Raw genomic sequence first — 13762 nt, 5'->3', positions numbered from 1 at the left:
CCCATGATTAATTAGCTTTTCCTTAATTCCTGCCAGGATTCTTTTCCCTAGTGCGGTTGCAACGACTCTTGTCTGTGAGCTCGTTATTGACTCGAGCTCTCGATTTTGACTCAAGCTCGATTCTGACTCGGAGCCAGATATCGATTCGGGGTCGGTGCCAGTCGGTCTATGAATCTTAAGCTTGATAACTTTGCTTCGTCTTGTAGCTCGACTTGGATTCGAGCTCGATAATGATACCGATATTGACATTGATCGGTCCTAGAACCCGAGGCTTGATGACATAACTTCGGACCTCAATCTGATATTACGAAGATGCTCTTCGATCAAAGTATTATCATCTCGACCAGTTCGTACGATGGACTGATCGGTTTTGGTCGTATACAGATAGTTCCCTCATTTTTCGGGAAGGATATAACGAGAAACGACATAATTTACCACCGGTGCGATTAGATATATACTGACGTTTGCATTGAGTCCGACCGTGACGTACGTGAAAGCTGTCCCGTCGGTTCAGTTTACCGAGGCATTTAATGCGTGTTAGACGATGGTCGGCCATTACCGATATTGAACCGCCACTGTTTAGACTATAAATAGCCCTCTCCTTCATTAAATCAAACTTTACTTTTTGCTCTAATCAGACCTCTAAATTTTCTCACTCTTTTCGTCTCCTTTTCGCCGCCTGTAGAACCATCTTCATCAGTGTTGAAATGACCATCTTTTAATCTTCCTTCACTTCTCTTTACTCATACTAATGGCAAAAACCTCCACGACCGTACCACAGAAGGAGAAAACTTCTTGCTCCTCTTCCCGACCGTCCGGCGGCAAGGCGCCGGTGAAGCCGCCTCCCCATGAGTATGTTCCCGGCCCGTGTACTCTAAAGTCTGATTTCAATGTCGAAAATCCTTCGTCGATCCCTGGCCGATGTGAGCAAATTCCTTCTCCCAAAGAGAGCATCACTGCTCATGTGGAGGGTTTTTTAAGTGTTTATACTTACCCCTTCACATTGGGTCCCCGCGACCCAGTAATCATTGATTTTTGTAGAAGATATTAGGTCACTCTTGGCCAAATTCACTCCTCTATATGGCGCATAGTAATCGTATTGCACTTCTTTTCTAGCAACGCCAAGGGGCTAGAGTTTACTCTAAATCACCTTATGCGGTTGTATCGACCTCGAATCCATCGAGGACTAATCAGGCTCCAATGTTGGGTAACGAAGGCCGTGATCTCGAGAATCAATGAAGACAAGGATCGGGGTTGGATGAGCCATTTTGTAAGAGTGAGGACCCGTGACATTATTCCGGAAGAGAAGATGCCGTTCCCCGAGGAGTGAAACTTTCACCGTAAGTGATATTTTAAACTTTATTCTTCATACCTCATTCGATTTCACCTGATGCTTCTTTCGATATGCAGCTGTTCCTTGGATGCCTCAAGCGGTGCCCGACCTTGAGGATTGGGTTCAGAAGTTAGCCTCGACTTCAACTTATGTCGAACGCGCATGGCATGATTTGGCCAAAGGCAGATGGGAGGCCAAGAATCATGGTAAGGGCATCCTTTTTCATGTTTTCGGAATACTCTTTATGCTTCATCCGTTACTAACTTTCTTTTATGCAGGCCTGACCAAGGATGCCATTTTGAGGCCTTCAAGTGGCGAGAAAGTGACCAAGTCCCTGGTTCTGAAATCGGGTGAAGATAAGAAGAGGAAAACTACCTCGCAGTCCGAGGACCCCAAGCCCAAGCCTCGAAGGGCGAGAATAAAAGTAATCGCCCTTACGATGGACTTGGTCTAAAGATTAAGAGATGAAGAAGAGGAGGAAAATGCCTCGGCACTGACTATCCGATCTAGGAAAGCCGTCGAGGTTTCCAAACATTCCGAGCCGGAGGCGGCTACTAAAATCAAGCCTCGTGTCGAGGAGGCTTCCAAAAAGAAATCGGGTGAAGGTCCCGAATTACCATAGGTTGAGGTCGTTTCTCAGCCATCTACGACCACACCGGACGGGGCCGGTTCTGAGACCCCGAAGATCAATCAGAGCATCCCGAGCGACTTGCTCGGGACCATGATAGCAGGTCACTTGCCTTCTCTTTCGACTTTTTCTGAGGAGGCGCTAAGGGAAGTTCGAGAGTTGAAGACCCCCGATTTGGGCGGAGGCTCTAGTACAGGGGATCCGTTTCGGGATTTCTTTACTGGAGTCGATGATGCCTCCGATATTAGTGATGCTTCTATTCTCTTAGAAGAGGCACAACGCCTCATATCTCGGGTAATAATCTTTTTACTGCACTTTGTTTCTTTAGTCTCTTCTAAATCTAACTTGTGTTTTCCCTTTTTGTGTAGGCCCTTGCCAAGTTTCGAGCTGATCTCAGCCAGTTTGAAACGGAGCTCCAAAAGGTCTTGGAGGAGAGGAATTCTCTGAAGCTTCTTTGCGTCCAAAAGGACGAGACTATAAAGGATCTTCAAGAGGATTTGGCCAAGGCTCGTGAGGAAGAGGCCGACTAGATAAACAGGTGAGCATCCTTTTGATAGAGCACAAACTTGACCAAACTGTGAAAGTTAACACTTTGTTATCTCAGCTGTAATAGAAGGTTGAAAAGATCGGGTTGCTTCGGGAAGAAGTCGATCAAGTCAAGGCCGAGTGTGATCGGTGGAAGGAGACCATGGACCACCTGGCTGCAGAAAAAGAAACTATCTTGGCCAAACTATTATCGATCGAGGTCCAACTTCGGGGCTTCAAACAGAAAAGTCTGGCCCAAGCTAAGTTTCCGACCGTAGTTAGTACTTAGTTTCCTTTTTGGAAAGGCCTTGATCGGTCTCTTGTACATAACCCCTTTTATCAATATATAGAAAATCTTCTTTTGAATCTCTTCTCAGTTTTATGCTCAAAACGTGTTTTGTGCTTTTGCCTTGTGAAAATTTTATTGTTGCAGCCTCTGTAATCGAGCGAATACAAGTTTAAACTTAGGACAAAACCCTTAGGTTTTTTCAGACATGTGAGGGTGAGTTCCTGAGTTCAATAATATTTTCGAGATTTCGGATAGCTTGATCGACGCCATGATCACACTGTTTTTTATAACTAAGTTCGAGTATGTTTTGAACTCAGAATAGAATAAACCCTTAGGTTTTTATCAAATAATGGGTAATTTTCGAATATTGTAGTAACGTACCCATATTGGTCCTTAGGATTAATTATTGAGTGAGTGATTGCTCGAACTTTAAACTCGAAGTATTATGGCCCGTAGGCTTTTATGGTCGAGTGGGTGATTGCTCGAACTCGAAGTAAGATAGCCCTTAGGCTTAATAGTCGAGTGAGTGGTTGCTCGAACTCGAAGTAAGATAGCCCTTAGTCTTAATAGTCGAGTGAGTGACTGCTCGAACTCAAACTCGAAGTATTGTAGCCCATAGGCTTTTATAGTGTAAGTCTTTCAAAACTCCTTCGGTAGTGGTTGGCCCTTAAGCCTATTTGAATCATGAAGCATAACGAAAATTTCAAAATATGAGTTATTGGTAAAGAGGTCATTATACATGTATTCGTATTTTGTGCCAAGACTCAAGCAAAACTATGCGGGCATGGTTTGTTTTGACCATTTTGACCTTACACTTTTCCCTATCGAGACCCTGTTTGACATGACTTTGGTATGAAGAAACTTTCTAGTATCGAATTCGATTTATTCGATGGTAAAGCCTCCCAATATTCGAGGTTGATTGTAAATAAACCTTGGATACTATTGAATTGTCCTCAGGTAGCACATAGTTGTTGTCTCGTTAAAAACCTTACCAAAAAAACCCGGTTGGGATAAAAACCGATCCAAGGGAAAAAGAGTGCAACGTGTACTTTAAAAACTGAGGTCTCAATGTCTTTGGTCGAACTCCTACAATGAGTTAGTGTCGAATATATATAGATGAAAGAAAGGAGAAAATTGTACCTTAACAATAATATCGTTTAGGAGTGATATGTTCCAGTTGTTTGGTAATGGTTCGCCATCCTTTGTTCCAAGTTTATAAGATCCTCCTCTGACTATATCGAGGACTTGATAGGGTCCTTCCCAATTCGGGCCGAGCTTCCCTTCATTAGGATATCGAGTGCTGGCGGTGACCTTCCTTAGGACTAAGTTCCTGATTCTGAAGTGGCGGAGGTTTGTTGTTCTATTGTAGTACCTTTCGATTCGTTGCTTTTGCGCAGCCATTCGAACAAGTTCTGCTTCTCGTTTTTCATCTAATAGTTCGAGGGTAGTACTCATAGCTTCGTGGTTTGATTCCTCCGATGTATGTCAAAACATTGAGCTGGGTTCTCCGACTGGAATTAATGCTTCGAAACTATACACTAAGGAAAATAGAGTCGCCCCCGTACTGGACTTCGACGTTGTTCTATATGCCCAAAGGACTTCGGGTAGCTTCGTTCAATCTTTTCTTCAGGTTTTGGATGATAGTCTTGTTTGTCGATTTGGCCTGTCCGTTCCCACTGGGGTGATATGGTGTTGACAATATCCTTTTTATTTTATGGTCTTCGAGAAATTTTGTCACTTTACTGTCGATAAATTGCTTACCATTGTCGCATACTATTTCTTTGGGTATACCAAATCGACACACGATGTGATCCCAGATGAAATCTATAACCTCTTTTTCTCTCACTTTCTCGAACGCCTGTGCTTTAACCTATTTAGAGAAATAGTTAGTCATAAAGAAAATGAATTTAGCTTTACCTGGGTCCGATGGTAGAGGGCCGACGATATCCATCCCCCATTTCATGAATGGTCATGGGGATAGGACCGAATGAAGTCGTTCTCTGGACTGATGGATCATCAGTGCAAACCTTTGGCATCTATCACATTTTCGAACAAACTCCTTAGTGTCTTTTTCCATGCTATCCCAGTAGTATCCTGCTCTAATGATTTTGTGAATTAGTGATTCGACGCCAGAGTGGTTCCCACAAATGCCTTCATGTACCTCTCGTAAAATATAATCGGTGTCTTTTGGTCCTAAATATACTGCCAATGGTCCATCGAATGTCCTTCTGTATAATGTTCCATCTTCAGCCAACATGAATCGAGCAGCTTTGGTTTGTAGGCCCCTCGATTCTTTAAGTATTCAATTTACTTATTCCTCCAATCCCAAGTTAAGCTTGTAGAGTTTATCTCGGCATGACCTTCCTTGATTACGGATCTCGAGAGTTGAACGTCAGTCCCCGAGTCGATCTAATCTTCCTCGACCGATGATCCCAAACTTGCAAGTGCGTCGGCCTCACTCTTTTGTTCTCGAGGCACATGTTGTAAAGTCCATTCCTTGAAACGGTGCAAAGTTACCTGTAATTTGTCCAAATACCTTTGCATCCTATCTTCTCGAACTTCGAAAGTTTTGTTTACTTGGTTCACCACTAGTAAAGAGTCACATTTGGCTTCAATGATTTCTGCTCCCAAGCTTTTAGCTAGTTTGAGACCTGCAATCGTGGCCTCGTACTCGGCCTCATTGTCAGTCAACCTAGAAGTTTTGATAGATTGCCTAATAATGCCACCCATAGGGGGTTTCAAAACGATTCCAAGCCCTGACCCCTTCACATTTGAAGCACCATCTTTAAAGAGGGTCCAAACCCCCGATGATGTACCCGATTTTATCAAGAGTTCTTTTTCCACTTCGGGTACGAGGGTTGGCGTGTAATCGATCATGAAGTCCGCCAAAATTTGAGACTTGATGGCTGTATGAGATTCATATTAGATATCGTACCCACTGAGATCGATATCCCATTTGGCCAATCGGCCCGATAGTTCGGGCTTTAGCAAAATATTACGAAGTGGGTAGGTGGTTAACACGTATATGGGGTGACATTGAATGTATGGTCTCAACTTTCTAGAGGCACTTATCAGTGCAAGCGCAATTTATCTAAGTGTTGATATCTAGTTCTGCTTCTCCTAAGGTCCGACTTACATAATAAATAGGAAATTGCTTACCTTGCTCTTCTCGTATTAGTACGCCACTCACCCCGATTTCTGATACCGCCAAGTATAAGTAAAGGTTCTCATCTACCTTTGGTATGTGAAGCAGTGGTGGGCTTGACAATTATCATTTTAATTATTTTAATGCCTATTGGAATTCTGGGGTCCAGGCGAAATCGTTCTTCTTTTTGAGTAGAGAGAAATATTTGTGACTTCGATCTGACGACCTTGAAATGAATCGACCTAAGGCAGCAATCCGTCCCGTTAGCCTTTGCACGGCTTTTACACTGTCCATGATGGCGATGTCTTCGATGGCTTTGATTTTATTGGGGTTGATCTCGATCCCCCGATTTGATACCATGAAGCCGATGAACTTTTTCGAATCGACCCCTAAAGCACATTTCTCGGGGTTGAGCTTCATGTTGTATTTTCTTAAAATCTCGAATGTTTCCTGTAAATGAGTCAAATGGTCCTCCGCACGCAGGGACTTAACTAGCATGTCATCAATATAAACTTCCATTGATTTACCTATTTGTTCCTCGAACATTTTATTTATTAGGCGTTGATAAATAGCTCCTGCATTTGTTAGCCCGAAGGGCATCACAATATAACAATATGTTCCATACTTGATGACAAATAAAGTCTTTTCCTGGTCTTCCGGGTTCATTTGGATTTGATTATACCCGGAATAGGCATCGAGAAAAGTAAGGACCTTGTGGCCGGCCGTGGCATTGATCATGCGATCGATGTTGGGTAGTGAAAAAGAATCTTTGGGGCATGCCTTGTTTAAATCCTTATAATCTATACACATTCTAAGTTTGTTCCCTTTTTTAGGGACTACAACTGCATTGGCTAACCATTCGGGATATTTTACTTCCCGAACGGACCTAATTTTGCGAAGTTTAGTTACCTCGTCCTTTATGAATGCGTGTTTTACCTCGGACTGGGGTCTTCTCTTTTGCTTCACCGGTTTGAACCTAGGGTCCAGGCTCAGCCGATGCGTTGTTATCGACGGTGGGATCCGTGTCATGTATAAATGGGACCAAGCAAAACAATCTATGTTATCGATAAGAAATTGAATAAGCTTTTTCCTGAGTTCGGGGTTCAATCCCATTCCCAAGTATACCTTTCTCTCGGGCAGATGCCCGATCAATATAACCTGTTCAAGTTCTTCGACCGTCGATTTGGTGGCGTTAGAATCTTCGGTGATGATAAAAGTTCGAGGGATCAAAAAATCCTCCTCTTCTTCTTCTATTTCCTACTTCCCCGATTCGGTCGAGGCTGGTGGCTGTGATTGCTATTTAACTTCTCGTTTACCTTTGATAATTGATCTTTCCGAGGTTGATAGTGTTGACATCGGCGTTACCTCATCCACCGCAAACATTTTCCTCGCAGCATGCTGCTCCCCGTACACTGTTTTTACACCATCCGACGTTGGGAATTTTATTACTTGGTGGAGAGTCAAAGGTATTGCCCTCATATTGTGGATCCAAGGCCTTCCGAGTAGGGCATTGTACCTCATGTCACCCTCGATTATGTGAAACTTGGTATTTCGGATGATCCCAACCACGTTTGTCAGTAGAATAATCTCCTATTTAGTTGTTTCACTGGCCATGTTGAAGCCGTTTAAGACCCGAACTGCGGGCACGACTTTATTTTGCCGACCGAGTTGCTCCACGACCCTCGATCGGATGATATTCGCAGAGCTACGTGGATCCACTAAAACACGCTTAACTTGAACTTTATCTAATAAGATAGAAATTACCAGAGCGTCGTTGTGGGGCTAAGAGATGTCTTCAGCTTCTTTGTTGTTGAATGATAAAGTGTCTTCGGTCACGTAATCTCGGGTTCGTTTTTCTCTAGTGATCGGTATCTTTGAGCGTTTGAGTATGGGTTCCTGTGGAGTGTCGACCCCACCAATGATCATATGAATGATATGTTGAGGTTCCTCTTGTTCATTTTTTCTGTTGGCGTCTCTCTCTCTGAAATGGTTCTTGGCTCGATTGCTGAGGAACTCTCGAAGGTGGCCCTCATTGAATAGACGAGCTACCTCCTCCCTTAATTGTCTGCAATCCTCGGTCTTGTGGCCATGTGTGCCATGATATTTGCACATTGAATTTGGGTTTCTTTGGGAAGGATTGGTTTGCATGGGTCTGGGCCACCTAGTATCCTTGATCCTTTCGATTGCCGATACAATGCCCGATGCATCAATGCTAAAGTTATATTTCGATAATTGAGGTGCCTCTATAGGATCAGCATATTTGTCGAAACCACTTTTGCTCATAAGTCCCCGAGAATTCTGTCCTTGATCACTCATTCGATTGTTCCGGGCGGAATTGTGTCCAGAATCATTATTCCTTCGATTTGTGGTGTATGGTTGATATCGGTCTCTGTTCGACCTTGGCTCTCTGTCGATGTCCCTCTGGTTTTTAATAACCGACATGCTTGGATGTACTGATCCAGAAGGAGCTCCTAATTAGTCATCTTCGACCCTGATTTTTGACTGATATTGATTGTGCACATCCGCCCAAGTTACAACTGGGTATTCGATCAAATTTTGCTTTAGCCGACGTGATGCTATCGAACTTCGCTCGTTTAACCCTTGGGTGAAAGCTTGAACGACCCAATCATTTGTGACCGGTGAAAACTCCATGCGTTCCATTTGAAATCAGGACATGAATTCCCTCAGCATTTCATTATCCCTTTGTTTTACTTTAAAAAGGTCAGATTTCCTTGTTACAACTTTTATGGAACCGATGTGTGTGTTTACGAAAGAATATGCCAGCATGGCAAATGAGTCGATGGAATTAGGTGGTAGATTGTGATACCAAATCATTGCTCCCTTCGAGAGGGTCTTTCCGAATTTTTTCAACAACACAGATTCAATTTCATCATCTTCTAAATCGTTACCCTTGATGGCACAAGTGTAATAGGTGACGTGTTCGTTGGGGTCGATAGTTCCGTTATATTTGGGAATCTCAGACATACGGAATTTTTTCGGAATTGGATTTGGGGCCGCACTCGAGGGAAAAGGCATTTGCACGAATTGTTTGGAATCCAACCCTTTTATCATTGGTGGTGCCCCCGGGATCTGATCGACCCTGGAGTTATATGTTTCTACTTTTTTATCATTTGCTTCGATCCGCTTTGTGAGCTCATCGAGTATCTTAGCAATTTCGGGAGTAGTCCCCGATTCTTGCTCATTTGACCTTACTACGGCTGGCTCCGTTATGTGGCCAATTTCTTGAGGTGGATTAGGCTCTAGCCTACTTAGTGCCTGGGTTTGGCTCTGCAATTGAGCTATCGCTACCTATTGGGCTTGCATCATTTCAAAAATCATATGCAAGCTGACTCTATTTTCCTAAACGTTATGGGTGTCTCGAGCGGCAGATCGAGTACCGCCATGAACGCTATTTTCAGGTTCAGAACGTTGGTTCGCTTCAAGGGCCACATGTGAATTAACGTGGTACTTTGACCCGAGCTTCAGGTGCTTCGACTCGAGCTTCTATTGTATCGACAAGCGGCCTTCCGGCTCTAGGCGTCAAGTTGTTGGTTTCGTCTTGAAGGCCGACTTCGTTTTCGATAGGTAAAGCCATTAATTGAGGGTTTTCCATTGCTAATCCGAAGCTAAAGACACTTTCAAAAGACATGCGTAAAATGGTGTGTGTTTGCAGATTCGTATCAAATAACCACTGTTATCCTTAGCCCCACGGTGGGCGCCAAACTATTTACCCGAAAAATTGAATTGAGTTGAATTTGTACGTAGTCCTAAGGATATGTGGTATAACTTTGATACAAATCATTCAAGGGAAATAAAAATATCCAATCTTGACTATAAAGCCCTTAGAAAAAATAACACAGTATAAAAGAGGAAAATGAATGAACAAAATAAGATGAAGTGATGGAACTCAAAAGGTTAATCTTTCAATATGAGAAAATAGGATTCCTGTTACAATGCAGAATGTCCTTACAAAAACAACAATTATCCCTCTTTATAGTGGAGGGATCCTACTTTAGATATAATAAAAAATACATAGTGGGGAACCCATGATGAATTAGATTTTCCTTAATTCCTGCCAGGATTCTGTCCCCTAGTGCGGTTACAATGACTCTTGTCTGTGAGCTCGATATTGACTCGAGCTCGATATTTACTCGAGCTCTCGATCTTGACTCAAGCTCGATTCCGACTCGGAGCCTGATATCGATTCGGGGTCGGTGCCGGTCGGTCTATGAATATTAAACTTGATAACCTTTCTTCGCCTTGTAGCTCGACTTGGTTTCGAGTTCGATAATGATACCGATATTGACATTGATTGATTCTAGAACCCGAGGCTTGATGACCTGACTTTGGACCTCAATATGATATTATGAAGACACTCTTCGATCAAAGTATTATCACCTCGACCAGTTCATATGACGGGCAGATCGGTTTTCGCCGTATACACAAGGCAGTGACGCGAGGCCAATGGGTGCATCGTCGGGTCCGAAAAAGCTGAGGGAGGAAAGTCGCACGCAATGGGGACACGTCACGATCGCCTTGGCAACGAGGCACTGAAGCCTTCTATTTAGGCAATCAGAGAGAGTGAATAACCTAGAGGGTTTGCCTTTACATATAGAAGTATAAGTTGATCATTTAACCATTTCTATTACACCCTCCGTTTCAAATTAGATGAGATACTTTTCTTTTTAGTCTGTTTTAAAATAAATGACATATTTTTAAATTTAAAAATAATTGAACTTTATACTCTTTATTTTATCCATTTTACCCTTAATGAGCAGTATTTATAACCACACAAATGTCATGGATCCCAAAAGTTTCTACTGCTTAAGCTTTTAAGATCACAAGTTTCAAAATTTTTTTTTCCTTCTTAAACTCCGCGCCGAATCAAACTAATCATCTAAATTGAAACGGATGAAGTATATTTTATTCGATTCGAAACTGCCATTAGTTATACAATCGCAGGAGGTATAATTAGTTGGTAGGTTTGTAGTGGTTGGATGAAATCGAGAGACATTCATATTTTACTGAATTTCGAGAGTGAAATTTATGAAGACCTGGGAAAAATCACAAGTGGAGTGTGAGTCCAACTCTTTTATCAAATCGAGCTAATCTATTGTCATTAGCATTCTTGTTTTAAATTTCACAATCATTTAATTGCTAGTTTTTTGTATTTTTTTATTTTATTTGATTTCACAAAATCTCAACTTGCCTGAATTCTCAAATAGTAATTGAGCAAGAACAACCAGCTATATAGTAACATAATCATCGCGGGATCGATATTTTTATACTATTTTTGACAAGTGCACTATTATTTTAGAGTTCACTCATATAGAAGAGGGAGGGGGGAGGGGAGTAAATTGTTTCTTGCTCGATTTTCGTGATTCCAAAGAACCAAGTTCTTTGCACTAAACTAACAGCCATAAATAAAAGGTAAAGTGTAGAAATTAAATAGGATAACGGTTTTATGCGAAAAATCTCCTTGATCAAGGAAGTAAAAATTATGACATACCCCAGTAGGATTTATTTCAAAACTTCACTAATTTCAATAAGCAGTTTTAGGTTATAACTCTATAACCAATGGGATTAACTCTAGTACCCTAACCCCAACAATCAACCCAATTGTACCTACCCTTTTCTAAACTAACTCTAGTCTGGGAAGCGAATACAAAAACTCAAAGTTTCTGCACTAACCTATGATTACACTTCTCAAAAGAAAATAGGTTAAAATTTAGAGTAATTGATTCAATCTAAATAACTAACGAACTTCATAACTTCGTCTTATGGAATAGGTTCTTTAGTTGAGTAGCTTGAATTTCCAAGAGAACCTTCTTGCTGAGATTACTATTGTGATTAATACTTCTGAGAATTAGTTCGAATAACATGAGTCTTAAATTGCTATAGAAGGTCTCTTTAAATAGGTGTACAGTTAGCCGAAAATATTCACCAATTAATGCTCCAAGACTTAGCGTATTTCGGTTAAGGAAAATCTCTTCAACTTTGATTTGCTTTCCTAATTTATTTCCAACTTAACAATATTTTCCTTTAACGCAAGTATTTTCATAATTCTAATCCCTTTCGAACACTAATTATTCACGTGAATGTTTTTCCTTTTAGCGTGCATTTAGGTTTTCCTAAGGAATCCAACTTGCATTAGTATTTGGCCGCTCCGCGTCAGATCAGTATTCTGCACTTCATCTGCTACGAACCTAGTTCTTACATTATCGGTATAACATATTTGTGCATAACAACCTGTTCATGAAATCTGGTTCTTTCAACATAATTTATTCTGGTTTGTTAATCATCAATACATAACACGTGCTCAACTCATCAAGTTTTTCCCTTTTGATGATGACAAACCCATGTGCAAATACTCTATGGTTTGAGAAATTTTTCTTCACTCTTCAACATAAGAACCAGTTTCATTGGCAGCACTTTTGTTTTGATTTTTTCATGTTTGCACAAGTGTAAGGGACTCGCCTTCCATTCACCGCAACTTTAAAGATGACTAGGCATAATTTCAACTATAGAACCTGCAAACAGACAAAATCATTGATACATCAATTCATTAGTCCAGTGCTTAATAACTAAGTTTTTTGATCAGCATATGTGCACATCCTTAACTTTCTCCTTTTGGTATCATTGAAAAATAAAAAAATAATTAAAGTCAAAAGTGAGAATTTATTGGTGTTAAACACATGGCTACTGGTGCTACACTAACATGTACACAATCTCAAGAGTTCAAATGTTTAATCCAATAAAACCATCCAAATAATTGCAGCAGACTTAGCCCAAAATGAGGATATTGGATTGATTAATTATTGTATCACATTAAGCCCAAAAGGCTCAAACTAAAGGACGGTTGAACAGACCCATCAAACTGCCGTCACAACAAACTAATTCAAAAAATTCAGAATCTGGTCATAGAAGGGACACGACTAGGATTAGATTGAAAACCTAAGAGGATTGGAGACCAGGTTCTTTTCTGGAAGAGGGTTCTCCATTAATAAGCCCCAGAAGCTTGTCAAACCGAGCAGCAACAACCTCCTGCTCTTTCTTTATCTCATGCTTCATCTTCCTATTCTCCTCTTTGAAGGAGGCAATTTTCTCTTTCATCGTCTCCTTTTCCTCAGTGATAGAATTCAACTCCTCCAAAAGGTTTGTGACCGTGCCTTTACTCTTTATTCCTGATGATCTTGCAATGCAGTCAAACTTCTTTAAGGTTTCCTCATCAAACATGTCTTTCTTAGTCCCATTCTTAGGTCCTCTAAGAGGGACCTTGAAGTGCCCACACACCCTAGTCAACAAGAACTCATACGGCAGAGCATGAATACCTTTTTCTTGATCAACCGCCACTGCCATATGCTTGATTATCAGTAAGGGTAAGTTGATTGGACTATTTTGATCTAGCACCTCCATAACTGCTAGGTCCAAGTATGTAGCCTCATGCCTCATCTCTAATCGATGCATTTGTTCACAAACTCAAACAGAAGCTTGTGAACCAGCTTCCTTGCAGTGTGTTGCTCCCTCTTCTGAGTATACAAAGATGTCACGTAAATAACATCATCCTTTTCTCCCAAACATGGCCACTCACACTGTACATAGGTGTCAAAACCCTCCACATGCAAATTCAATATCCACCCTAGCAATGTGGCATCAAGAACTAGGTCCACTCCTTTTACCTCAGAAATTACTGTGCGATCATCAAGCACCTTAATATTTATTGTAAAAATGAATCATTGCTTCACCATAGATAATTGGGAGTGTGTACAAGAACAAATGTGTCCACCTCTGATTCTCAATCCTCTCCAACAACTCCTTTATCCAAAATATCTCAATAGTGGC

This window comes from Nicotiana tabacum, chromosome 23 (assembly GCF_000715075.1).
Source record: "Nicotiana tabacum cultivar K326 chromosome 23, ASM71507v2, whole genome shotgun sequence".
In the NCBI taxonomy this organism is placed as follows: Eukaryota; Viridiplantae; Streptophyta; class Magnoliopsida; order Solanales; family Solanaceae; genus Nicotiana; species Nicotiana tabacum.
Note: the sequence above shows the minus strand (reverse complement) of the source record.